Here is a 25,502-nt window from a genome sequence, read left to right on the forward strand (position 1 = left end):
AATGTGTAAAAAGTTAAAAGAAAATATATTTAGGCAAAAGAGGGCGATGAGGAGTAACGAAAAGTATCAATAGAGAATGGTATGGGAAGACGTACCCTCGGCAACGTTGCCATTAGACCACCACCAGCGAAGCTATGGCGCCTTTAGCAATCACGTGCCGCCATGACACGCCCTTAGCAACAGTGACGTTATGAAGATCCGCCGGCGCATCATGTCAGGGTTCATTTGGAGAGGAGGAGTGCCGGTACAAAAAGGCTCCATAGACGCCCATACGTACAAAACATGGCGGTTCATGGGACTCCAGCACCCAATGAAAACGGGGGGTGCCATGACGCTGAATGATGCCATGAATGCGTTTACTTTCGCGAGAATTATAAACAAGCATTTGTAACTCGAGGTTCTGTTTTTTTTTTCCGCCCTTGTTTACAACCAGTTGCTCCAGCACAGTGAAAGAGGTTGGCAAAAGTGGCAGCATAGAAAGGCAGAAACATTTCCAAGCATAGACCAAGCATGCAAATTTATACTGCAAATGCTGCTGCAAGTCATGCATGTATTTTGGCTATGTAATTTGTCCTTCAACACAGTAGGGTTTGGTTCAGAAACACTGGTGTAATCGGGCAGTCGTGCCCTGCTCGCAACAGAGTGTACCAAGAGAACAATTATGGTTTTCATATTCATGATTTTTTGCATAAACCAAGCAACTACAGCAATAAAGCACAACAAAATTGCATGTCACATACAGCACAAAGAATAGCGCTGTTTAGGTAGGCTAATCATTTTAATGATCGCAGCCGAGTCATGGAAAAGGCTTGAAGTGCCTGCCACAAAACATCAGCAGATAAGAAACATGTACAGGAAACAGTTATAACAGTTGCAATTGAAAGAGAAAATGTCATGAAAGTAGGTGCATCAAGACAGACGTGGATCATAGAGCACTGGGCTTACTCTTTATATTTAGATTATTCGGTTGCAAAAATACAGAAGTTTTCAAGGCAATTTCAAGATTGCACCAGTCCGGATAGCTTTAGCATCCACAAACCTGCTTAACACAGGAGCATTAGAGCACACATTCAGTCTGTGTGCAGCTCCAAATCTGCTCACTGGTGAACGTCAGCCGGGAAGCGGGGTAATAAGACATTGATGGTTGAGGCCACTGTGCAGCAATGTGCCACAGAGCATCGCTTCTTCATTTTGTGCGGGCTTATCTTGAGATAAAGCACTAAGCGCTTAATACGAAGACCAACAAGCGCAATACATTGCTGCAAAAAGACTTCGCACTGGTCGCACGTCGAAGCAAAAAAAAAAAGAAAAACACGGCTTCAGGGGAATATTAAATCCCACCAGACGGCGACAGAGCAGCGACCAGCAAGGACGTTGAAATCTTCTCAAAAGGAATATTTTCGGATTTGCGAACTAAATTTATTCGCTTTTGCGGGTGCACCAATGCCCGCACCACTGCAGACAGCGGTAAGAAACCGTTACCTTCGTTGGCTTGGTTACCTCTGGTTGCCTGCTTCGCAAGAACCTAACAAGGCCTGAAAAGTTTGGTCAAGACCAACTCAACTGCAAGGGGGCGCGATAAGAGTGTTGCAAGATTTAAAGAAAACTAAGAATGTCTTAATAAAATACTTTTGCTCATTCACAAGCGAAGTTATCAAAATGTCTATTCTGCATATGCTATTTGATACTTTTGATTTTTAGTATAATTTTTTAATCTGAGTGATTGACCTGTGGCTATGATGCGGTATCGCTAAACCGCTTTTGGGCCCAGCCTTCGCCACCACTCTACTTCCGCCATGCAAAAACTTTCTCGGTGTGGCCTAGTGTAGTGCAACGTTAACCACTGTGCAGCTTGATACACAATATTGTCAACGACGCAGCTGCTATCATAGTTTCTCATTGTGAAATTTCTACAAGGGGCATGCGATATATCCAAAGTAGATTCTGCAGTGGTTTGGGAAGTTTTTTTACGAGTTTGTACGAAGGAGTAGTGCAACATCTGGGCATTCACGGGTTGGTTGGCGTCTGTGCTGTTCTATTATTTATGGGCCGCTCATGGAAGATTCTTCGCCTGGGTTCCGCTAGTGGCATCTTCCCATGCAAGGCCGCTAGGAAGGAGATGAGCAATTCCCTCGGCTGAAGACATGACTCCATGCACACCGTTACAGCGTCAGGTTTTTGGCTTTAAAGTCATAATACCCAGGAAGGCGTGCATCCGCGAGCGCTTGATGTGAATCGTCATTGGAAGCGGTGGCTTCACGCATTGTTGTTTCTGTAGCCACGGCTTTAGTGTTTGCAATCCCGATAGCCGTTCAATACTCTGCAACGCCTAGCAGCACGGGCGGAATGCCAGCTGTCTCGGAGACTAGACTTACGTCGTCTTTGGAGGAGCCGATCAGCCAGACTGTAAAGCAGTCGAGAGCTGACTATTTTGACTGTCCAAATTAAAGTCACATTCGCCACAGCTCGCGCACAGCGCGTAACGTCGCCCACGCGAACTATGATGCCATTCAGTCGGAGTGGCCCTCGTGGTGGCTTCAGGGTGCAATACGGCTGCTTGGCGACGAAGGAAAAGGAACGCAGAACTCTGGCAAAGCCTTTGTAGTAACTCTATCGGAGACAACCATCTTGCGTTCACTCAGTAGAGACAAGAAACATAATTCCGCAGGATAAATCCGTCTGCCAAATTGGTCACCGCTCACCACTTTTACTCTTTCTTTAGGCTTTGTAATATGGAACACGCTAACAATTTCAGAAATTATTCCCAGGACAGGTGTTGTTCGGAGCTGCCTAGTTCAGCAACCACCGTGATCAGAGCAGTTGTTGCGTGCGCTTGCCTATGCAGCGATTAGGCAGTGCAAATTTTAACAGGTTGCGCAAAGTATTAAACAATCTGAAGGGGCGTGAAATGAACTGATCGATAGTGATCCAGGTCGTCAAAAGAGCCAAAATGTGTACATAGCTGATATTGGGAATGAGAGCAGCATTTGTATTGAACCACACTGCAGGTATTTAATTATTTCTGCTATCGAACACAGATGAGTGTTATAAAGGTGGAGAATATAATAAATGAACTCCGAAAGTAACGAAACGAGCTGAAAGGAAATTATATGGCCGGAAAACGCAGTAGAAGAAATGTGAATCCTAGGAGGAAAGCCTGAATATTTCTGGCTAGAGACACTCACAATGAAAGACTATTGCGACTGAATTTGATTATGCCCTGGAAGCAGCATTCCGAACATTATGATTATAAAATTGCATGAAGCAATGGTTACATTGCCGTATGTGAGAAACGACCAATTCATTGTTACCTTCTATATACCTTCTTAGAATTTGCAGTTGCTTAGCTTTACACGAGCACATCAATATAACGGTATGCGAAAATGCCAGAAATGGTATTTAATGAGAGTAATTTACATTTAATTCAAAACTTTTAATATTCGGATCACAAAAACTGTCGGCGCACGCAAATACACATCCGACTTTTTTCTGCTGTATGAGCTCGTTATATTTTAGGAAACGCTCTATATGGTGCTACATGGCATGCTTATACGTCCTTAACGACATCGTGCAATCATTAATTGTGGAAATTTGTCTAATCAGCCACAAAGACATTGTTACTTTAAGATTTTGCTCCAAAATTACTTTTTCCATTTCGTTCTGACCAGCTTTATAGTACTTTTAGGCTTCACTGCAATAGCTAGTGTGCCAATCGTGTAAGTTAACCAGATGCGTGTCTGCCGGTCTTGTCAGTGCATAGCCGTTCTTCGGCTGCTTTAAATTTTTTCACCTATGAGGTCCGTGATTTTTAGGTTTGTTTGAAATGCATGAAACAAATATTCAAAATAGTACCTCAAAAATAAATTGCAGTCGGCTAAAATGCATTTCCTGAAATACTATGTGATTTTGTGGGCTAAGTGCAGTGACAGATGATGCAAACTGTGAAATGAGCATCTTAACATCCACTTCGGCACGAAACAGCCCAATTGGAAAGGGGTTAATAAACTTACAAAAATTGTATAGAAAACAAACGTGAAATTGATATATCGCGCATCATCAAAAGAAACCTATCTTGAGCATGTTTATTCGAGAACAGCAGGTCCGTTTCTTCGATATCTGACTTGCACTCATGCTACTATAATTTGTTCACAATATTGCATGCTTTCGCGATTATTGAGACTGCTGTACTGCCTGCATCGTCAGACTGCATAAAAGGACTAAATCGAGTCGTCTAAACGAACAACTGCCGGTATCAATGGCTGTTAAACGGACACTGTGCGTTATGCTGACATATTTCTTTGGCTCTCAAGAATCGTTGATAGCTTCGAGTGGTCATTGGTGATGAAATCGAAGTAATATTATAGACTGCGCTTATGCTGAGTAAAATAGAAAAGGCGAAGCCCATTCCATCAGGCGTATAATACTGACAGTACGAGAAAGGATAATGTGTTTAGGGATGAGTATTAAGTGTCGGCGCTAGATCAAATTACCAGATTTAGGTCAGGTCGACGCCAACTTACGCTGTGTAGAACACTGACCGTATGCGCTAACATTTTTGCGCTAAAAATGTAAAAGGTTTTCATTTGCAGCGTGGTTAAGTTTTAAGTACAATATTCAATATTACTACCTTTTACACCCCATTCAACGTGTATATATTCTCACCCCATACATATACAAAGCCTGAAATCTCGGCTCGTGGGCCGCACCGCCTCCTTCGCCACCTACGCCGAACTTGAGGACTGCACATCAAACTTCGCCATACGGTTCGCCTAATAGGCAAGCATCCAGGCATCCTTCACCACCGCCTCCATTTGCCGGGCTCCTTAAATGTCAACGCCAACAACTGAGCACTGCACCCAAATCTTTGCCATCCGATCCACTTGCGAGCCAGCATCCCGGCCTCCTTCCCCACCACCTCCATTTGTGGGGCCCTTTCAAGGTCAACGCCATCAATTGAGGACTACACCTCATTCTTCGCTATCCGGTTCACCTCCGAGTCTAGCATCCTGGCCTCCTACACCACCGCCTCCATTTGTGGTTCCCCTTAAATATCAACGCAAACAATTGAGGACTACACCTCAATCTTCGCTAACTGGTTCACATCCGAGTCCAGCAACCCAGCATCCTTCACCACCGCTTCGATTTGTGGGGCCGCTTAAAGTTCAACGCCAACGATTGAGGACAACACCCTCATCTTCGATATCCGGTCCACATCCGAGTGCAGCAACCCAGCCTCCTCCTCCCCCTCCCCCGCCTGCATCTGTGGGGGCCCTTAAACGTCAACGCAAACCATTAAGTTCAGTTCAGTCGTTCAGTCGTGTTGGACGCTTCGTGACCCTATGGACCATGTCACGCCACGCTTTCCGGTCTAAACCATTAAGGACTACACCGTAATTTGCTATCCGGTTCACCTCCGAGTCCAGCATCCCGACCTCCTTCACCACCACCTCCATTTGTGGGGCCTTTTAAACGTCAACACCAACCATTCAGCACTACACCCTAATCGTGCCACCCGGCTCACCTGCAAATCCAGCATGCTGGCCTCCTTCACCATCACCTCCATTTCTGGGGCCAGTGATGTTTATGCTATCTTCGGCAGGTAAGAAGCAGAAGACGATGATCTGATGATGGTCAGGAGGAGATGTATATTTACAGAAGCAAAATAGTATATGTAGGCAAAGTTACAGCAACAAGTCACACAGGCAACTTTAACTTAAAAGATAATGAAGACTCTCACACAGAGAAGTCATTTTACAGACCCTTACTTTCCTACCGAGCATTTCGGCTAAAGCCTAGAGGGTGTAAATACGTGCTAAGCACGGAGCCTCAATCTTGACTGTCGAACATGGTCCGAGGACCGCTTTTTGATACCAGACATCAACAAAGACCCAAGGGCGGTCACCTTAGGTGATCCGCCCCGAAAATGAAGCAGCCAATCAAATTATTTAAAAACATGCCACAACCCCAGTGGGTTCAGAATAATCTCGGACCCAGGTCCTTAATTAGGTCAAATAAAAATACAACATTCAAAACACACACTCTCTCCAATCGCTGGTCCCCAAACCCTCTCACACAGCGCCTGTCTTTGCCTCCCCTCCTCAGCGTGTTTGCGACGCGACCTTGCAGCTGGCGCCTTTGTGAAAGAAACGCCGCGGGGGATCTGGTGACTAGGCCACCCAGCCGTCCCGTTCGAGGAAAAGGGGGGGGGGGCACTGTCCCAGAGCAGTGTACAGTCGCCGTTGGGCTGATTGCCTACTAGGGAGGGCCAAGGGTCGCGCCTATTGTCGCCTTCTGCAGGACATTTAGTGAGCGCTTGTGGCAGTGCAAAAAGCTTCATTAACGGCGTCTCCCTGCACCCATGCTTGGCGCCACGGCGGGACATCGCTGGACGAGCTGGCCGTAAAGTGGTTCGCAGAAGCGTGCTGCTGTTGTTCCCGGCCGTTAAGGATGCGTCTGCCGTTCGCTTCTTGGCGACGCCTCGGGGCGAAGGGGCGAAACAAATCAAGCCTCCCGCGCGCCCGCGCGCCCGCGCCCAAGAAAAGGGGAGAAAAGGAGAAAACAAAAACAACAGCGCTCGCTCCTTGGCCTCGGCGCGCGGGGGGTTTGACCGCCAGCTCGACTCCACGTGCGAGTCGCTTTTCACTGCGGCCTTACAGGGCCCCTTCAAATTCAACGCCACTCATTGAAGACCATACCCTAATCTTCGTCATTCGGTTCACCCGCGAGTCCAGCACTCCGGCCTTCTTCACCACCGCCATGATTTGTGGGCCCCACTCAACAATAACGCAAACATACACCCAAATTTTACCTATCCTGTTCACCTGTGAGTCCAGCATCAAGGCTTCCTTCCCCACCGCCTCCATTTGTGGGGCCCCTAAAACATCAACGCCAATCATGGCCGCCAATGGCTCCGCACCAGGAAGCGTACTCCAAGTGTATTGCTCCAGCATGATTGCACTCCCCGATTTAGTACCAGCCTTTTTCGCCTCCTCTTCCGTACCAAGCAAATGTATCCGGGCCTCCTTTTCCATTACCGCAAGTCCCGAGGCATGCGTCGTGGCCTTCGCAACTGCCGCTATACCCGGGCTATGAACGGCGACATTTGCTACCCCCTCCATACACGGGAACTAGGCGGCAGTTTTCATTTCCCCCTCCAAAAGGGGGACCTGCGCACGAACATCTTGAATCGTTACCAGTACACTCTCAGGAACTGTCCCCTCCTATGCTTTCGCAATCTGATTCAGTAAATGTAACTATTCCTAGAGTATCCTCGAGTACTGCACAGGGGCACACTTGAGATTCGCATCCTCCAATGGCATCGCGACCACCAGGTAATCATGGACAACGATGGTCCGCTACCCAGCAACGAATCCAACGGCGACAGGTTATGCAGGCGAGCACGCAAATACCCGAGAAATATTATTGTATCTAAGCCAAAGTGCTATAAAAACTTGGCACTCTATACTTGCTGGCAATGTTGTTTAATGAATGCTTCTTGCTGAGGCCAAATGAATATAACGAGGTGACCACGTAATCTTCATTTTTATCCTCGCTGTCCCTCTTTGTGAAACGGGAATCCTGGACCAATGCTTAAGAACTGTTATTAACGGGTGCGCCTTAAGTGCTACTCTGACATTGATTTCATTGTAATTTCTTCAGTGTAAGCGCTCGTGAATAATATAAACGGTGTTTTGAGGAATTCTGTAAAACACGGCCGCACTTTCACGCTAATAAATAAATTTGTGCGATATTTTCATTGTTGATGTATAAAATGACCTATGGAGGGGTGCATGATAAGCATATATCATTTATACCTCGCTGTCGGCAAAGCTCCGTAAGTCTGTCTTTGATATCGATATGTTGTCGAAATTAGAGATCCATACACTGCTTTTTACAGAATATGTGTTGCCAGGGCTGACTAGCAAAGTAACAAGGAGAATCATCTTCGCAATATTTTTGGAGCAAGAAGCATCAGTCAGATCTTGCCAACCTCAAAAAGGGGGCAACTTGACAACTAAAGCAGCTAATGGCCGTTCACTAGGAACACGGGACACCATTACTCTAGTATATGAATATTCCAAAAGTGAAGTAATTTTTTAGAGAAAAGAAATGCGTCTTAGTAACTTTTTGTTGATTTCATATTTAAAGAAATGCACAAATACACTATGCATTGAGGCGATCATGGTTAAAAAAACAAATTGGGGTGGTTGGCCCAATGTTAAAATATATTAAAACAATCAAAACAGCGTGTCGTCAGTAGGCTTGCTTGAAGCCAGTATTTGTTATCTCCAAATCATTCTAAGCGAAAATATAAAATTATTTGTTGCGTCAATTTCTTTTGTCGAGAACAGTTATGTTATTTATCTAAAACTGTTTACCTAAATGTGTTAGCGCACCTCAAATGCAACCCTGTTATTGCTTGAGCTTCCAACTCACTCAACGTCCTCCCCGGCACGAAATATACTACGATCGGCTAACCTTGCTTGCAATAGTTTGCAATGCTGAGTATGTCTGTGCCACAACGAAGAGTAGTGAATTAAGTGAATCTGTCTGTTAATCATGGTAGCCATTTAATTTCGATTGTGCCTGGAAATCATAACAGGAGGCGAAGAGTGTTTATTGGTCAATATTATTGCGCAGGTTGACTGAGCATAGCCTGCCCGCTTCCCGTAGTAACTGATCCGAGACGCACAGCAAAGGCTTGGATCTGCCATCGGTGTGTAATCATGTCATTTACGCTGCTCGAGCGTTTTGCCTTTTTCCGCGTCTGCCGTGTTTGGGTGGTCGCAAGAAGGTACCCTCCGAGGCCGGGCTCGTTTGCAACTGCTCCCCGAAAAATGGCTATAAAATGTGCTATGGAAACATCCTGATATTCGATTCAATTCAGTTGATTTAGCAGTAAATCTGGAAGCCTTTCAGGGCTAAAGCTGCTCTCAGCAGCTTGGAGTGGCCACTGAAATATCTATTTCGCATTAAAAACATAACGCAGTAAAAAACCTAATAGGCATGATACAAAGACCAAAAACTGAGCACACTTAGTGGTAATTTCATATGAATGGTAACGTGTCGCATAATTTCAGACGAGTTAAAGAGAAGAATAATAGAGACGCGATACAAAACATATTGTTACATATATGCCTGCGCGTTGCTGGATGTTGAAGAAGAGGACGATAAACGCGAAACGTAGTGACGCGAAAGGAAGACGGAGCTGAAGAAACCGTTGGGACTTGCCTGAACACTTGCTGTGTTCTGCTCTACTCTGCTGTGAACGCTTGCCCATCACCTGCTGTGATTTCCTGTGCTAGCCTTCTGCCCCGTATCATCTTGGTGGAGGTGCGGGGTAGAAGGCTAGCACAGGAAGGCTTGCGCTGCCAAAACCTGGATTTGCGCAGTGCCCGTCATCTACCTGGGCTTTCAACGACGTCAACAACTACCACTATGACCTACGAGGCAGCCCCTACCACCGCGGCAACTTCGGCTCAACCAGTCGTGCTCACAAAAATCCGCCACCCTCCCATATTTAATGGCGAAGACAAGACAGACGTGGAAGATTGGCTGGATGAGTACGAGCGTTGCAGCAAGAACAACCACTGGGACGCGACCATTATGCTGGCCAACATGATTTTCTATTTGGCGGGAACCGCTCGCACCTGTTTCCAAAATCACGAACAAGAGCTGGTGACGTGGGCAATCTGTAAGCAAAAGCTTCAGGACATGTTCGGGAAGCCGATTGGTCGAGCTGTCGCAGCAAAAACAGAACTTTCATCTCGCATCCAATCCTCCACAGAGTCCTACCTTGCGTATATTCAAGACGTGTTTGTGTTGTGTCACCAGGTCAACTGCTCAATGACGGAAAATGACAAGGTAGGCCATATCCTCAAGGGTATTGCGGATGATGCGTTCAACATCCTGTTCTGCATGGATTGCACCACCGTCGACTCAGTGCTTCAAGTCTGTCGAAAATTCGAGCAGGCTAGTCAACGATGCCTCGTACATCGCTTTGAGCGCCTTCCAAACACCGCAGCTACATCATCCTGCGATGATCTGGCCCCTTTGCAACAGCCTTCTCATCCCACGAACATGGCTCGTATCGTCCGGAGAGAACTCGAGGCCTCAGCTCCTACACCCCTCATGTCTCCGCTACCCGACACCGTGACCATGATACAGGCTGTAGTTCGCCAAGAACTTGCAAACGTCGGCCTGTCCAGCCTCGTGTCGCCCACGCCACCATCCCACTCTGTTCCTGTAGTGGCTGTTGCTACTGCCAGCCCACCTTCCCCACGTCGCTACCTTAGTCGCAATCCTGCAGAGTGGCGCACCTCAGAAGACAGGCCAATTTGCTTCATTTGTTGTCGCGCCGGTCACACATCGCGTTATTGCCGTAGCCGTACCTTCTTCGCTCCTCGCTCCTATTACAACGCCGACCGCCGATACTACCAAGGACCTCGACGCTTCCCTGTCCAACCAGAGGAGCTCCGTCCCGTCTACGATGGACCACGACATTATCTTTCTCAACAAGATGAGACTCGAAACGAAACCGCCCTCCCTGCCCGTCGCACCAGCCGATCTCTATCCCCACTGGCTCGTTGATCCCGTTCACCGGTGTCTCGCCGCAACTTCTCCCCATCACACGCCAGTACCTACTCGGGAAACTAGCGAGTGCAGCGCCCTGGAGTGACGCTGCATTCCCGACCCGGACTGTCAACTCCGAACTGACCCCCGCACCTAGACGAAACCTCATTGAGATTCTTGTAAACGGAGTCTCCGTTTCTGCCCTTATTGATACTGGAGCCCACATTTCTGTTCTCAGCTCCTCGCTCCGTCGACGCCTCAACAAAGTCCTCACACCTGCTTCCTCGTCTACCGTTCGTGTTTCTGATGGCAACACAACTACTGTCATTGGTATTTGTACTGCGAGAGTTACTATTGCCGACCACCACATCCCTGTCCTATTTACAGTCCTCACCAGTTGCCCTCATGAAGTTATATTAGGACTCGACTTTTTAACAGAACACTCCGCTCTCATTGACTGTTCTGGACTGATTCATCTAGACCTGCCGCTCTGCACCGACTAAAAACTCCTGAAACTTCAACGCTCCGTCTTCTCTCCGCTACATTTAGTCGCCTACCACCAGAAGCCGCAGTGTATGTGCTGATGTCGCCTTTACCCTCCGTTCCGGATGACGACTACGTTGTTTGCCCCATAACTGAAATGACACTTGAGCGTAGCATCGCTCTACCTCACAATATAGTGCATGTAGCGAATAACAGCACTTGTACTCCAGTCCTTAACTTCTTAACTTCAGCTCTTTTGTGCAAGTTCTTCCTGAGGGCATTTCTCTCGCTACACTGACAACATTGTCGGAGTTTATTGTGGCTGCTCTTTTACGTGACCCTATTTCCGCAGTGCCGACACGACCTGCACCGTTCCCACCTCAGGAGGTCCGTATATCCTGCATGATTGCTCCTGACTTGCACATGATCGTGCTAAAGCACTTACGACCCTACTGACATCGTACAGTGATATTTTAGATTTTGGTGGCCGACTCTTGGGTAAAACGTCCCTCGTTACACATCGCATCGATACCGGAGACGCCAGCCCAATTCACAGACGACCTTACCGAGTCGCCATTTCTGAACGTCGCCTCATACCAGATGAAGTCGACAAGATGTTGGCAAGGAAAATTATAGAGCCTTCTAGCAGTCCCTGGGCATCACCTGTAGTGCTTGTTAAAAAAAGGACAATACCTGGAGGTTCTGCGTTGATTACCGACATCTCAACAAAATTACAAAGAAGGACGTTTACCCGCTCCCCAGGATAGATGATGCCCTTGACTGCTTGCACGGTGCCAGCTATTTTTCTTCGATTGATCTCCATTCTGGTTATTGGCAGATCGCTGCTGACGAACAGGATCGAGAGAAGACCGCTTTCGTCACGCCTGATGGCCTGTACCAATTCAAGGTGATGCCATTTGGTCTGTGTAATGCGCCCGCAACATTCGAGCGCATGATGGATTCTCTTTCGCGCGGTTTCAAATGGACGACGTGTTTATGTTATCTCGATGACGTTGTTGTCTTTTCCTCGACCTTCGAGAGCCATCTCCATCGCCTTGAGGCCATTCTTGGAGTCTTCCGAAGAGCTGGCCTTCAGCTTAACTCGAAGAAGTGTAGCTTCGGCCGACGTGAACTCAAGGTGCTCGGTCACGTGGTCGACGCACGTGGCGTTCGACCCGACCCAGACAAAATACGTGCTGTAAGTGCATTTCTTACACCCCGCTGTACCAGTGACGTGCGTAGTTTTCTAAGCCTTTGCTCCTATTTCCGGCGGTTTGTCCCCAACTTTGCGGAGACGGCTCGTCTACTTACCAATCTTCTGAAGAACGACGCTCCATTTTGCTGGGACCAAGAACAGTCTCAAGGATTTTCTGCGCTCATTGCGGCCCTCACCAACCCACCCATCCTGGCTCACTTCAATCCCTCAGCACCAACGGAGGTACGCACCGACGCTAGTGGTCACGGTGTTGGTGCCATTCTTGCCCAACAGCAGATGGGTCGCACTCCCGTCATTGCTTATGGCAGTCGCCTCCTTTCTGCAGCTGAGAGGAATTACTCGATCACAGAACGTGAGTGCTTAGCCCTCGTGTGGGCCATTACAAAGTTTCGCCCTTACTTGTTTGGCCGCCCGTTCTCCGTCATCACCGACCACCACGCCTTATGTTGGCTTTTTACGCTGAAGGACCCTACTGGTCGCCTGGGGCGTTGGGCCCACAGCCTTCAGGAATACACTTTTTCTGTCGTCCACAAGTCCGGCCGATTGCATGCTGACGCCGACTGCCTCTCCCGCAACCCGGTAGATCCACCACCCACCAGCGAGTGTGACGATGACACATGTGTATTGGCCATCTCTGACCTTTTAAACATTCGCCATGAACAGCGCTTAGACCCCAAGCTTTGTAGTATTATTAATCGCCTCAGCACTAATCACCTTGATGCAACCCTTGCTTTGTTCGTGCTCCACAACGGCACCTTATACCGCGGAATATGCGACCAGATGGCGCCGAGCTTCTGCTCGTAGTCCCCGAACACCTGCGGGCCACCGTTCTACAGCAACTGCACGAGGCGCCCACTGCGGGTCATCTTGGTCTATCTCGCACGTACGACAGCGTCCGCCGCCGTTTCTTTTGGCCGGGCCTCTATCGCTCTGTTCGTCGTTGCGTGGCTTCTTGTGATCGGTGTCAGCGACGGAAGAATCCATCGGTGGTGCCTGCTGGATACCTGCAGCTGACCGACATTCCAGTAGACACGTTTTCCCGAATTGGCCTTGATCTCCTCGGGCCTATCCCACTCTCTTCGTCGGGGAATAAATGGATTGCGGTGGCCACGGATTACACTACGCGCTACGCTGTCACCCGAGCGATACCTAGCAGCTGTGCACCTGACGTGGCTGCGTTTCTTCTCCACGACGTCATCCTGCTCCATGGTGCTCTACGCCAGCTGCTCACTGACCGTGGCCGTGGCTTTCTTGCTCGAGTAGTCGACGAAATCCTCCGGTTCTGCTCTCCTAAGCACTATTTCACCACCGCCTACCATCACAATCCTCACCGAACGCCTCAACCGCACGCTCACGGACATGTTATCAATGCATGTATCGGATGAGCACCGTGACTGGGACGTTACTTTGCCGTTTGTAACGTTCGCATATAACTCCTTCCGTTACGACACAATGGGCTACTCCCCCTTCTATCTCCTATACGGCCGCGACCCTCCCCTTCCGTTTGACAGCGTACTGCCTCCCACCGTTAATGCCAGCTCCTATGTTCGTGACGACATATCTCGAGCTGACGCCGCCCGGGTTATTGCTCGCCGCCGACTAGCTTCCTCCCAAAATTCCCAGAAACGTCGCCACGATTCTCGTCACCGCGACCTCCACTACTCTCCGGGTTCTCCAGTCTTGCTCTGGACTCCCGCTCGTAGAGTTGGGCTGTGTGAGAAGCTCTTGCCACGCTACGCAGGACCCTGCCGTGTCTTACGGCCAGTCACTCCTGTGACATATGAGATCACCCCTGTGCATTCGCCGCAACAGTCGGCTATGCCACGTACCGAGATCGTTCAGGTCGCCCGAGTGAAGCCGTATTACACCTGCAGTAGTTCGACATAATGCGCACCGAGACTGCTTTTCGTGGGGGGGGGTAATGTTACATATATGCCCTGCGCGTTGCTGGATGCTGAAGAAGAGGACGATAAGCAGGAGTGACAAGAAAGGAAGACGAAGCTGAAGACACCGTTGGGACTTGCCTGAACACTTGCTGTGTTCTGCTCTACTCTGCTGTGAACGCTTGCCCATCACCTGCTGTGGTTTCCTTTGCTAGCCTTCTGCCCCGTATCAATATGTACAATACTGCAATACAATAAGCGCCTGTTCCGTGTCCTTCCTTTTCTCTCGTGTGCGTGTGTAGTTGTACCGCTAAGAATGCCGTCTGAAGCGGTAAACCATCTAGCCCGTCTACAAGTTCTTTTAAATAATGTAAAAATGAGAATACTGAACACTGCACCAGAATGTTTAGGGAAGCAATAGACTAAAAGGGCAAGATTAATCTGGAACAAAGAAATAAAAGTATTTGCATTGCATGGAACTAGACTTCATATAGCCCAGAAAGGGCACAAAAGATTACACAGATGTTCGGACTTAAATATTTAAATATACTTCCGCAGCTGTTTTGTGGATCTAAGCATTTCGTTTACAGAGAGTGATAATATTTCACGAATTGTCTTCGCTAGTGGCCTCATATTATCATCATCATCATCATCATCATTATCATCATCATCATCATTATCAGCAGCAGCAGCAGCCGGACTATACCCACTGCAGGGCGAAGGCCTCTCCCATAACCCACCAATTAACCCAGTCCTGTGCTAGCTGCACCCACTTAACCCCTGATAACTTCTTAACCTCATCCGCCCTCCTAATTTTGTGCCGCCCCCTGCTACGCTTTCCTTCCCTTGGAATGCAGTTTGTTATCCTAAGCGACCCCCTCATACAGTACGTCGCGAAGTATGAGCAATTGGACCCCGTTTAAGCCTAAACAGCCTTAACTTTTGAAACTGATGTAACGTAGTCAGCAACAAGAAGAAACAAATGCATTGGTCGGGAGGCCATCAAGTAAGGCCTCCAAAGGGTAGTAAAGAACAAAAGCACCGCATCTCAGAATAACAGCTCGTGAAGCTAGATGGTACATGATACCCATGTACAGCGTCGCAACGAGGACGACATGGAGAGAAAAACACAGCACAAGCACATGTTGCGCTAATCACACATATAACCGGACGAACAAACATGCGTATACGGGACGTATCCGATAAAAATTGTGAAAAAGCATCCATCCTGAACCGTAATTCAATTCAAATCACTGTCAAAGTTTGCACCCATCACATTACTATGTCGCGAATTGTACCGAGAACCAACTACGCCTAACTATTATCTACTTCATTGGGTTAAACGGTCATCATTTTGCTATCATATGCCGTCTATTTGTGATTTCTAATCGGCCGCTGTAAATGATGTTATCACGGTCTCAGACTTTTTTGCACCAAGGAACTAATCCATAGGCCAAAAGCATATCGAAATTGTATAGCGCTTGTGCCGTCGCTTTCTTAGCTAAGCTGTTCCGAAAAGCAGGATAACGTGGCCTAGCGCAGATAACTCAAGAGTCCGATGTAGCAGCTGCAACGTGCAAACTTCCCTGACGATTGTTTGAAATCCGCAGGCCAACAGGGACAGCAATTAAACTTATTACTGACCAATTATTGTAGCGACTTCTTATAGCACTTTCACAAATTAAAACAAAGAACCGCAGTTCATTAGAACCAGCCCGAGCAGCACGCCATTAATGGACCACCACTGGTCCAATATTGGTATATATTGGTCCCAATATTGTTCATTATTGGCGTCTGATTGGGGCGCACAAAGAGCCAAGATATATGCCAACCAATTTGACTGGCTCTCCTATCAAAACCAGTATTGGCATATTACCTTGTTTACTGGCATTCAATGGCACTCAATGACTACTCAATATCTTCCACCCAAGCTCACTCACTGGCTGTTATATCATGGCTATCCCACCTTATATATTATAGGCACATAGTGCTGAATGTTTCAATAATTAGTACTACGGCTAGTTGCTATTTCGTGCTATGGCTAATAGGCAACTACAAAGCCATCCCATACGTATGCAGTGCTGATATTATTAATGTAGCTTTTTATTTATATAAAGCATGCTGAGAATATCCATGCATAGAAAATAATACAGCTGAAAGGTACATTGCATGGTGATTTATTAGGTGTGCATGGGTTACAGGGCGTGGAAAAATTTAGGCAGAACTCTTAGACTTCAGTGCTCCTCCTGCGTTTGCATCCCTTGGCAAGGTGTTCTCAGGTCCCAGGTTGGAGGAAGGCGTTGAGTTCATCGCAGCTTCTTTTGTGGTCGGTTGTAGGGACAGTAGCTCCCAGCAGCTTTTAAAGATATGGACTTGAGCAGCGTGAATAACAATGTATTTCCATTCGCAGATGGCACCTGGAAATAAAAGCAACATTCATAAATCCCATTAAGAGAGAAAACTTTTGCAAAGTACAGCTAGACCGTGGAGTAAAAATGCAAAATAAAGCGCCACCTGTTGGCCCTCAGACAACTTTCTTGTCTGGTTTACTCAGGTTAAAATAAGCTGCATACTCGGTGAGGCCAGCCATATTAACTTCGTTACATCTGCGACATCTGGCAGTGCACGGCTTCCCACGTGGATGTGTTGTTGATACTGGAAACATAAAGCAAAATGTATTTGCCGTTATCTATTCGTTAAACGGTAGTCAGTGTGGCCCCCTTCTACTTGTAGTGCCTTTGTGATAGAACACCTATAGAAGAAAGACGTCGTCATAACTGCATGCTTCAAATCAATAGCTTTCCTTTGAATAGTTTTCGTTAGGATAGATTGCCGCAAGAACTAAAAGAAAATACAAAAGAAAAAAGAGACGCAAAAAAATGGCAGTTGCACTCCGACCGCGGCTGCTAAAATTAGTGTACATCGCATCATTACTGCAAACAGAACATTTTAAAATTTGTTAAAGCTGCAGCCAAAACAACGTACGACACAGGTGCTTTGGGGTTTATATGATATACTCAAATTGAAAAAATAAAGAAATCCGTAGCTTTAGCATCACGTTTGTTGTGGGAACAAGTTTGTACTTGTGGTAAAGTATAAGAACTATGGTAGCAATTGTAAATAAGAATCCCCTTTTCAGAATTTTATTTTTCATAGAATTCTTCGCGCGGACAGTAGAAGCTCTTGCACGTAGAAGGTAAATTGTCATGTTTTTAGGCAAGCCCCTTTTTTCGGCGCGATATAACAATCTATAGTTGTGGATAAGTGCATTTTTGAACGAATAGTTTTTTTTTTATTATTATTTCCGCAAATAATCAAATTTAGCAGTAAGAATAAGTGCGTTGGCAGATCTTTCCGGACGCTTTTAGTTTTCTACAATTGATAGTAAAACTTCACCTGCTGACTATTTTATGACACTTCTACTACTCGGGATTTGCGCAGGAGAAAGATCAAACACGTGAATAAGCTACACGTCGTTTTGACCATTCCAAACACGCATTCATAACGGCAAATTACAATATTAAATATTCGCTCGCAACTAAAAATCATGTTCCAGAAAGCTCAACTTAACCATGATTTTTGAATATAGTATGTAAAAGAAATTGATCACTTCACAAACACAACACGCACGATGAAGGTGTAACCTGAAAATCACACAAAACCCGCATCATGTTTTACAGAGCCACATTTTTGTTTTTCAATACAAATTGGCCACCTCTGCGCCGTAAATTTTGTCTTTGTGACCAGAGTTTATGCATACAAAATAGTGCGCTGAAAATACAGCTCAGAATTGACTGGCGTGGTGCTGTCGAAATAAATGTCTTTCCGTTCTCGCAAGCATATCGGTTATTGACATGATGATCAAGGCTTGCAACATGCAGCATCAAATCATGCAAAAAAAGGTATCTTACCGTACGGCTAGCGCAGATTCCCAGACCTCAGTTGCAACAATCCAAAATGAATGTTGCCATGCAAAGTACATCCCAGTGATCTGATGCTTTATTACACCTGGTAAGAAAAAGTAGCGATCTTACGACGCGACAAAGCAAGAAATAATCTCAGAAAGCTCAGTTATGAACAAACAAGTTAAAATGCTGGTGGTACTCACAAATATCGTCTTTCAGGCATGGTCATTAAAACGAATTGGAACTTTCACAATGCTTGGTTTTTCGGTTGTGCTGTCCAAAGCTGCGGGAGCTCGAGCAGCTCGAGCGGGTGGGGATTGTGTGGCCGGCCGGACGCCTCTGAATGAGCCGCTTGTGTGGAGTTTCGAGGCACGGTTGGAAGGGGGCAGAAGGGTCTTTGTGTTTTCCCTCTCTCTCTCTCGCTCTTTTTTTTTGTTTGCTTGAGACCTGTCGAAAGAGGAGGCATAAAGCTCGAAAGGCGGTGAGAGAAATGAAAGAGGTCCCGTAGGACCGCGCGAGCCCAGAAGGCGGCCGGCCAATAAAGCTGGCTCCCCCCCACCCATCCCTACGTCCCATTTCCCTTTACCCTGGACGCCAAGAGTGCCGCCGCGACATTAGGCCGGTATAGCCCGCGTCCGGTATCCCCCCCCTCCTCCCTCAAGAATATCCCACAGATCCTAGAAGAAGAAGAAGTTGGCGGGAAGAGAAGAGTGCGGGGGAGTAGAGTGGGGGGCATTGTGAGCAAGGCATGCCTAACCGGGAAGAAAGAAAGGGCAGTGAAAGTCGCTGTTCTTCCGCGATGTCTGCTTCACGGGAAGAAAATGGCTACAAGATGTGAAGTTGAAAGCTGTTTGTAAAATTGCTTTAGTCAAGGCCCTCGGGCGGAGAGGCGACGAAAGGACGAGAGAATGGAAACCATATGTTCTTTGCTCCAAGCTTGTGAGGAGGAATGCGCGGAGTTTTGCCCTCGGCTTCGCTAAAACAACGAGAAATGCGTTCGGAGCTCTTTGGTCGCCTCGACTGTTGGCTCGGTAACGTTTTCAGTGGCACGATAATTTCGCTACATTTTTTTTTAATGCAAAATGCGTTTTACCTATGTGTGTCAGTAATAATCACATACATAAATCAATCTTCAGTTTTCACGGAATCGTTCTCGGTTCGAACAAATGGACATATTTTTTTACTAAAGATGACGCACAGGTTCATGACGGAGTGCTCTTGAAACGTCATGGCGCGCAACTGAGCAATGCAGAAGTTCGTATACTTGCTGTATTCCTATTAAGGAAAACAAAAGCGAAGACGACTAAACTACGGGTACTTCAAGGTTAAAATTCCCATGTTATTAATTTTTTTTTCAAATCAGGTCGGCATTTAGAGCAAGAAAAAATCCGCATAGAGCTAAGCGTGGGCATATAAAGCAGCAAGAAATACAAAATACTCAACGAGCTAAGATCTGAAGAACTAAATTGGTAGTAAAGAAAGAATAGAAAGAAAGCAAGGGTCAACATTGAAACTATATCTACGAACTTGGGACAAGGTGGAGTCCTCAGAAAGAAGCGCGGTAAAATAATTTTTCAGCCCGCGGAAGCTGCGCTTGTCAAAGCGGCAGAATATTACAGAGAGGCAACCTAATTCTCAATCATGTGTTAAATTCTTCGAGAGTGGTGTTCTTTTAAAATACCCCAAAACTGCCTAAATAATGCACTCGCATTACTTTTATTATATATGAATTGCCATTAGCTACCTGGTTTACACGATGAGATAGAATTGTTTAGTTCTCTGGAGGGAAACGCTTTCGGTGCGGTGATTATATGGTTGGATAATAAGGCATAGAATGCCTGAAGAATAGTTTCTGATCAGTGCTTAGGAGAACGCTGTCAAAAGCTGTAGTCAAAGGCATCATTATGAGCCATGTATTGCAGCTTTTGAACAAAAATAACTTCCATAGAGAGCATCGTTATTATGCAATTTCAATTTTGTTACCCTATATGCTGGCGACACATGTGCGCGCATTCATTACACTGTAGGTAATTGTTTTAATTTTTTTTTTCGTTTGCTTTGCCCCATGTAGTGCTGTTGATTTTTTTTATTATCTTCCACATGCACACAACGTTTAAGCAGTGTGCGATTTACGTCGCATTAGAATACGAACCATTCCAGTACAGTTCAGATTTCTTTTCTTGCCAAGTGAATTAGCTAGACATAGCGTAGAATATATGTTGCTTGTATTTTTTCTTTGAGCTGAAATATTTTATGCGCTGCTACACCGATGGCTAAAGTCGTTCAGTCTTTATCTGTCTGTTGCTGAAGCCCACAGCAGAGCACTAAAGAGTACAGTACAAATTTGTGTTTAGTAGATATTAGAACTCGAAGGCCTTGAAAGCAGCCCAACGTATCTGTCTATAAGAACAGCTAGTACTGAGACGTGGTATAGTCGGTGCTGATGCTGAATGCCGGAAACAGCTAGCATAATGCGAATCATGCAGTGAGTGTTTGATTGGCTAGCATGATCGATCTCTCCCATCTCTGCTATCGCTTGAACATATGTAGGGTTTCTTTCTATCGCGTAAAAAAAGGCGGAAATAATGATGCTACGAATAATGATGCGTGCGTGTTTCCAATCATAGACAAACGTTTGCAGGATGTGGATTCACCGGAGATATTCGATCGTTTCTGCGTTTAGTATCCAAACGTAGCCACTGGTGTTTGTTCAAGCGACTCACGCGTTCTCTTGCGTTCTTTGTATTTGAGTACCTTTGTTTTGACTGCGCAGGAGTTTTTTCGCGGACACGCATCTATTAAACTTTTGCTCGTCAGATGTGTGGTCGAGCGTGTGCGTATGTCTGTGCACTCGTATGTGTATATATAGGCCCATGGAACGAAATTTCATGCGCGAGAGTTGTTACCGAGATGTGTTCAGGATCTGTGCACTGATGTGTCTATCACTTTCAATCATCCTGGTTTGACGAGATAAGAAAAACAAATCGTCTCCACCGGGAATCGGACTCCTAGCCTGGCTAGCGCTTTAACCAACTGCGCTAAACCCTGGATCGCGAAACAAGCAGCATATATAATTCTTCTTGTCTACCATGAGGATAGCGACGAGAATGACGCCGCAATTAGTGGTAATACAATGATGACAGTATCAATGGTAATGACGCTGCGTTTAGTTGATAACGATAATAATACGTGATGCACCGTATGCAGCATCATTAATCTCGCCTTCGTAAATTTCTGCAGTGTAGATTCCACGTTCTGTCAGAAGTTTTTCAACACTTGGCTAAAGTTTGGAACTCTCTCTGTGTTAGCTACGTCCACGCGTGATTGACATCCGGCCCTCTAGTTTGCAAGAATTGTCTTGAAGATATTATATATAGAAGTTTACATAACAATTAATCGTGCCTAAAATAGTAAATAAAAGAGTACTCTACCAAAATCGTCAAATATAATCCCAGGTCATCCGCAACAATTATTAAATCACGGAAAATATATTCAAAAAAATATATTCTACATTTTCCGTGATGGGCGCTTCTGTGCATTTTGTGTGGTCAGCTCAGTCAAACAAATTTAAGACAAAATATACATTAATCCCAAGAAACATTATATATATGGTAGCCCAAATTACGTATGGCGCATGAATATCTTCTACAGTTGCACGTAAACTGATGTCCGGGCCAGCGAAAAATTTAGCTGGAACGAAATTAGCCCAAAACACTGTCAATTACATGCACATTGAAAAATGTCTGTGTCGGTCAGAGCTGCTTCTACTGTTTTCTAGCGCCGCCGCAGCCTGAAATGTGCAATGCTGACCAGCCATCAAAACTCGTTAGACAATACTGACTACTAGAAACCACGATATATACAATATTTGGATGCCACCAAATCTGATGGGACAATATTGACCAATCTATGTCAAGATATATTCCATGTTGACAAGCCATCCATAATGGCAGAACCATATTGCCCAACCTATGCCATTAGGGTGCAATAGTGCATTATACTCTTCAATATTGTTCGATGGACTGGGATGGGTGCATTAAGGTGCAATGCTGGCTAGCCAGCATTGCACTCATTGCACCCATCCCAGTCCATCGAGCAATATTGAACAGTATAATGCACTATGCATACATTGTTGGCAGGCTGCCATGACAGACGGGTCACTATTGACCAATATATGCCAAGATTTATTTATAGCTGACCAGACAACCATAATGGCCGGACAATATTAACCAATTTATGCCATTATATGTGCAATGTTGGTATGCCACCAAAGCTGGTGGGGCAATATTGACCAATGCATGCCAAGATATATTCAATGTTATCAAGACAACCATAATGGCCGGACAATATTAACCAAGCTATACCACGATGTCCAAAGCTGGTTAGCCATCACAGTCCATCAAACAATATTGGCCACTATAAGCCGATCTGTATACATTGTCGGCAGGCCAACATGACCATCAGAACAATTTTGACCAATGCATGCCAATATATATTGAATGTTGACAAGATAGCTATATTGGCAAAACATTATTACCCAACCTATGCCATGATATGTGCAATGCTGGCCAGCCATCAAGGCTCATTAGACAATATCGACCAGTAGAAACCAAGATATTACGACGTTATGAAGCCACCAAAGTTGGTTGGACATTATTGACCACTGTATGCCTAGATATATTCAATATTAAGAAGCCATTGTTATTGACCGGACATATATTTACCAGGTTATACCATGGTGTGGAAGGTATTGGCAAACCATTGTAGCTGGTTGGCCAATAATGACCAGGTTGTCTCATTGTGTATACAATAATGGCAAGCGGTTCAATATACGTGGGCATTATTGACCGCTGTTAGCCGGTTGAATGCCAATAACAGATATGAATGAAGTTCACTGGGCCAAAATTACTTATGTTATAGCATGGCTGCGCATTATTGGTAGCTCATTGGCACCATTGGGTGACTTGTGGGCCAGTAATCCCCAATTGGTCCCCAATATTGGGCCGATGGCTGGTGCTGCCTGAGAGTAGGGTTCGAGACCGGGTACTGAGGTTATGCAGCCCAGCGTCGTAACCACTAAGTCATTGGGGCTAGTGCTGTCGTTCATTACTATTATCAACATAATAATCATTATCATAGGGTGGATAAATTGCTCCGCAGTGCGAAGGCCTCTATCATATCCCGTTAATCAATCTGGCCTTGTGCTAGCCCCATCCACTTGCCATCTGCAAACTTAACCTCATCCACCCATCCTTTTTTTCCCGCCCCTTCTACTGTTCCCTTCACTTGGAACACAATGCTTACTGTTAGGGGCCACGGGAGTCCTCTTTTCGCATTACATGTCCTGCCCATTCCAATTTATCTTTGACTTCGAATAGAATGTTAATAATTTGAGTTATTTACCTGACCCACTTCCAATCACTTGAAATTACACCTACCATTTTTCATTCTGGAGGTCTCTGTTTTTCTCAGCTTAAAAGAACAACTTCTGTCAGCTTCCACCTTCAGGCAAACAGTTAATGAGTGATTAATGCGACTGTTGTACACATTCCTTTTCAGAAATACTGATATGGTAGTCATGACCGGCGAGTACTTGTGAAATGCGCTCCATTCTATTCTGATTCTTCTATTTATTTATCTTTCGTGTTCCGAACCTGCGACTACTACCTGCTTTAGGTGCACATATTGGCCAGTACTTCAAATGCTTCTAAACCTATTGTAATTGCGGTTCTTTTCTGAGACAGTTAAACATTACCTTACTCTTTGGCATATGCATTTTTAGGCCTACTTTTTTGCTTATCTTCTCTAGGTCATAAATCACGCTTTTACGTTCATCCTCTGAGTTAGTTAGGAAGGGAATTCCACCAGGAAATCACAGAATATTGAGGTATTATTCATCAACACAAATCCCTAGTTTCCAGATCTCTGAGAGTTTCCTCTAAATAAGCGGTAAATATTGCTGAGGAGATCTTGCTTGCTTGCCCGACACCTTTTGGTGAGGTAACTATATTACTTTACTCAGGGCTATATTTGCTATGTAGCTACTATAGATCTAATCTACTGCTTCCATACATCGCTAATCCACAACCTGACTTCACAATGTCTGAATAGGTTCTTATTATTTGAAATGCTATCTCATATTCAATAAATCCAATGTATGGCTGCTGGTTAAATTCTGAGCAGTTTCAATCACCTGCTCAATAAATGGATATGGTCGATTGTAGAGTACTCCTTCCGAAACATGTCTGATCATTTGTTTACCACCCCGCCGGGGTGGCGCAGTGGTTACGGCGCTCGACTACTGTTCCCAAGGATGCGGGATCGAATCCCGGCCTCGGCGGCCGCTTTTCGATGGAGGCGAAAAGCAAAAGCGCCCGTGTGCTGTGCGATGTCAGTGCACGTTAAAGAACCCCAGGTGGTCGAAATTTCCGGAGTCCTCCACTACGGCGTCTCTCATAGCCTGAGTTGCTTTGGGACGTTAAACCCCACAAACCAACCAACCAACCATTTGTTTACCAAGTCATCCCCCTGATTATATTAGCTATTAGCCTAGTTAACGCCTTGTATTTTAGGGGTGGTAAGCTGATCTAAGGAACGACACACATACGGTCGTTTATTGTTAACAGGTAAAACAACTGTATCAACTGAAAAATTGGCGGTCAAAGTATTGTTACGTGGCTGCAAGCAAGACGGCTCAAGATGGCGAGAGGGTAATATACGATTTAATGGCTGGCCTAGCGCGACGGCTCCACTCGCACCACTGCTGAGTTTTCGCAACACTTGCTGGGGCTACCGAGCGATCGTCCCGATCGGTACGTTGAAGAAGGTGACGTGACGGTGAGGATGTTGAAGAAAAGGTGGAAGAGAATGATTTGCTTGCCACCACGATGAAGATGCCCTCGATGATGCTCGGTTGATCCGTCGCCTCTGGAGCTCTTCAACTATCCGCCACCAAGGCATCCATGGGACCGATGGCTCGAGGTCGCGTCGGGAGTCTGGGTGGGGGTTGCGCGTTCATGTCCTTCGGTTCATTCGGATGTTTACTCTGGTCTCGGGTCTGATTGGTTCGTCTGTGAATCTTTTCTTCAGATGCAGGCTGTGGGCGGGGCGGTGGCAGTTGCAGCTGGTAGGAACTGAGTAGGAGGGGCTAGGGCGGAGCTGCGCGTGAACATCACTGCGATTGCGGCCGATAGTCACGGCGTACAGATAGCATCAAGGCTTCAAAGGGGGAACGGGGATTATGTAAACCGCACTTCCAACCAGAATGTTACTTTGCGGCAAGCAAGAAGACCGCACAAGACGGCGACCAAGTGAAAAATGATTTACTAACTGGCCTAGCGTGAGGGCTATGCTCGCGTCACTGCCGATATTCTTCTTCATAACAATATTGACAGGTACTGATGCTTCCACAGTCAAAAGGTGGTTTATTTGCTTGTCGTTTTT

This window comes from Amblyomma maculatum, chromosome 3 (genome assembly GCF_055883805.1).
Source record: "Amblyomma maculatum isolate TAMU_Amacu chromosome 3, ASM5588380v1, whole genome shotgun sequence".
Classification (NCBI taxonomy): domain Eukaryota; kingdom Metazoa; phylum Arthropoda; class Arachnida; order Ixodida; family Ixodidae; genus Amblyomma; species Amblyomma maculatum.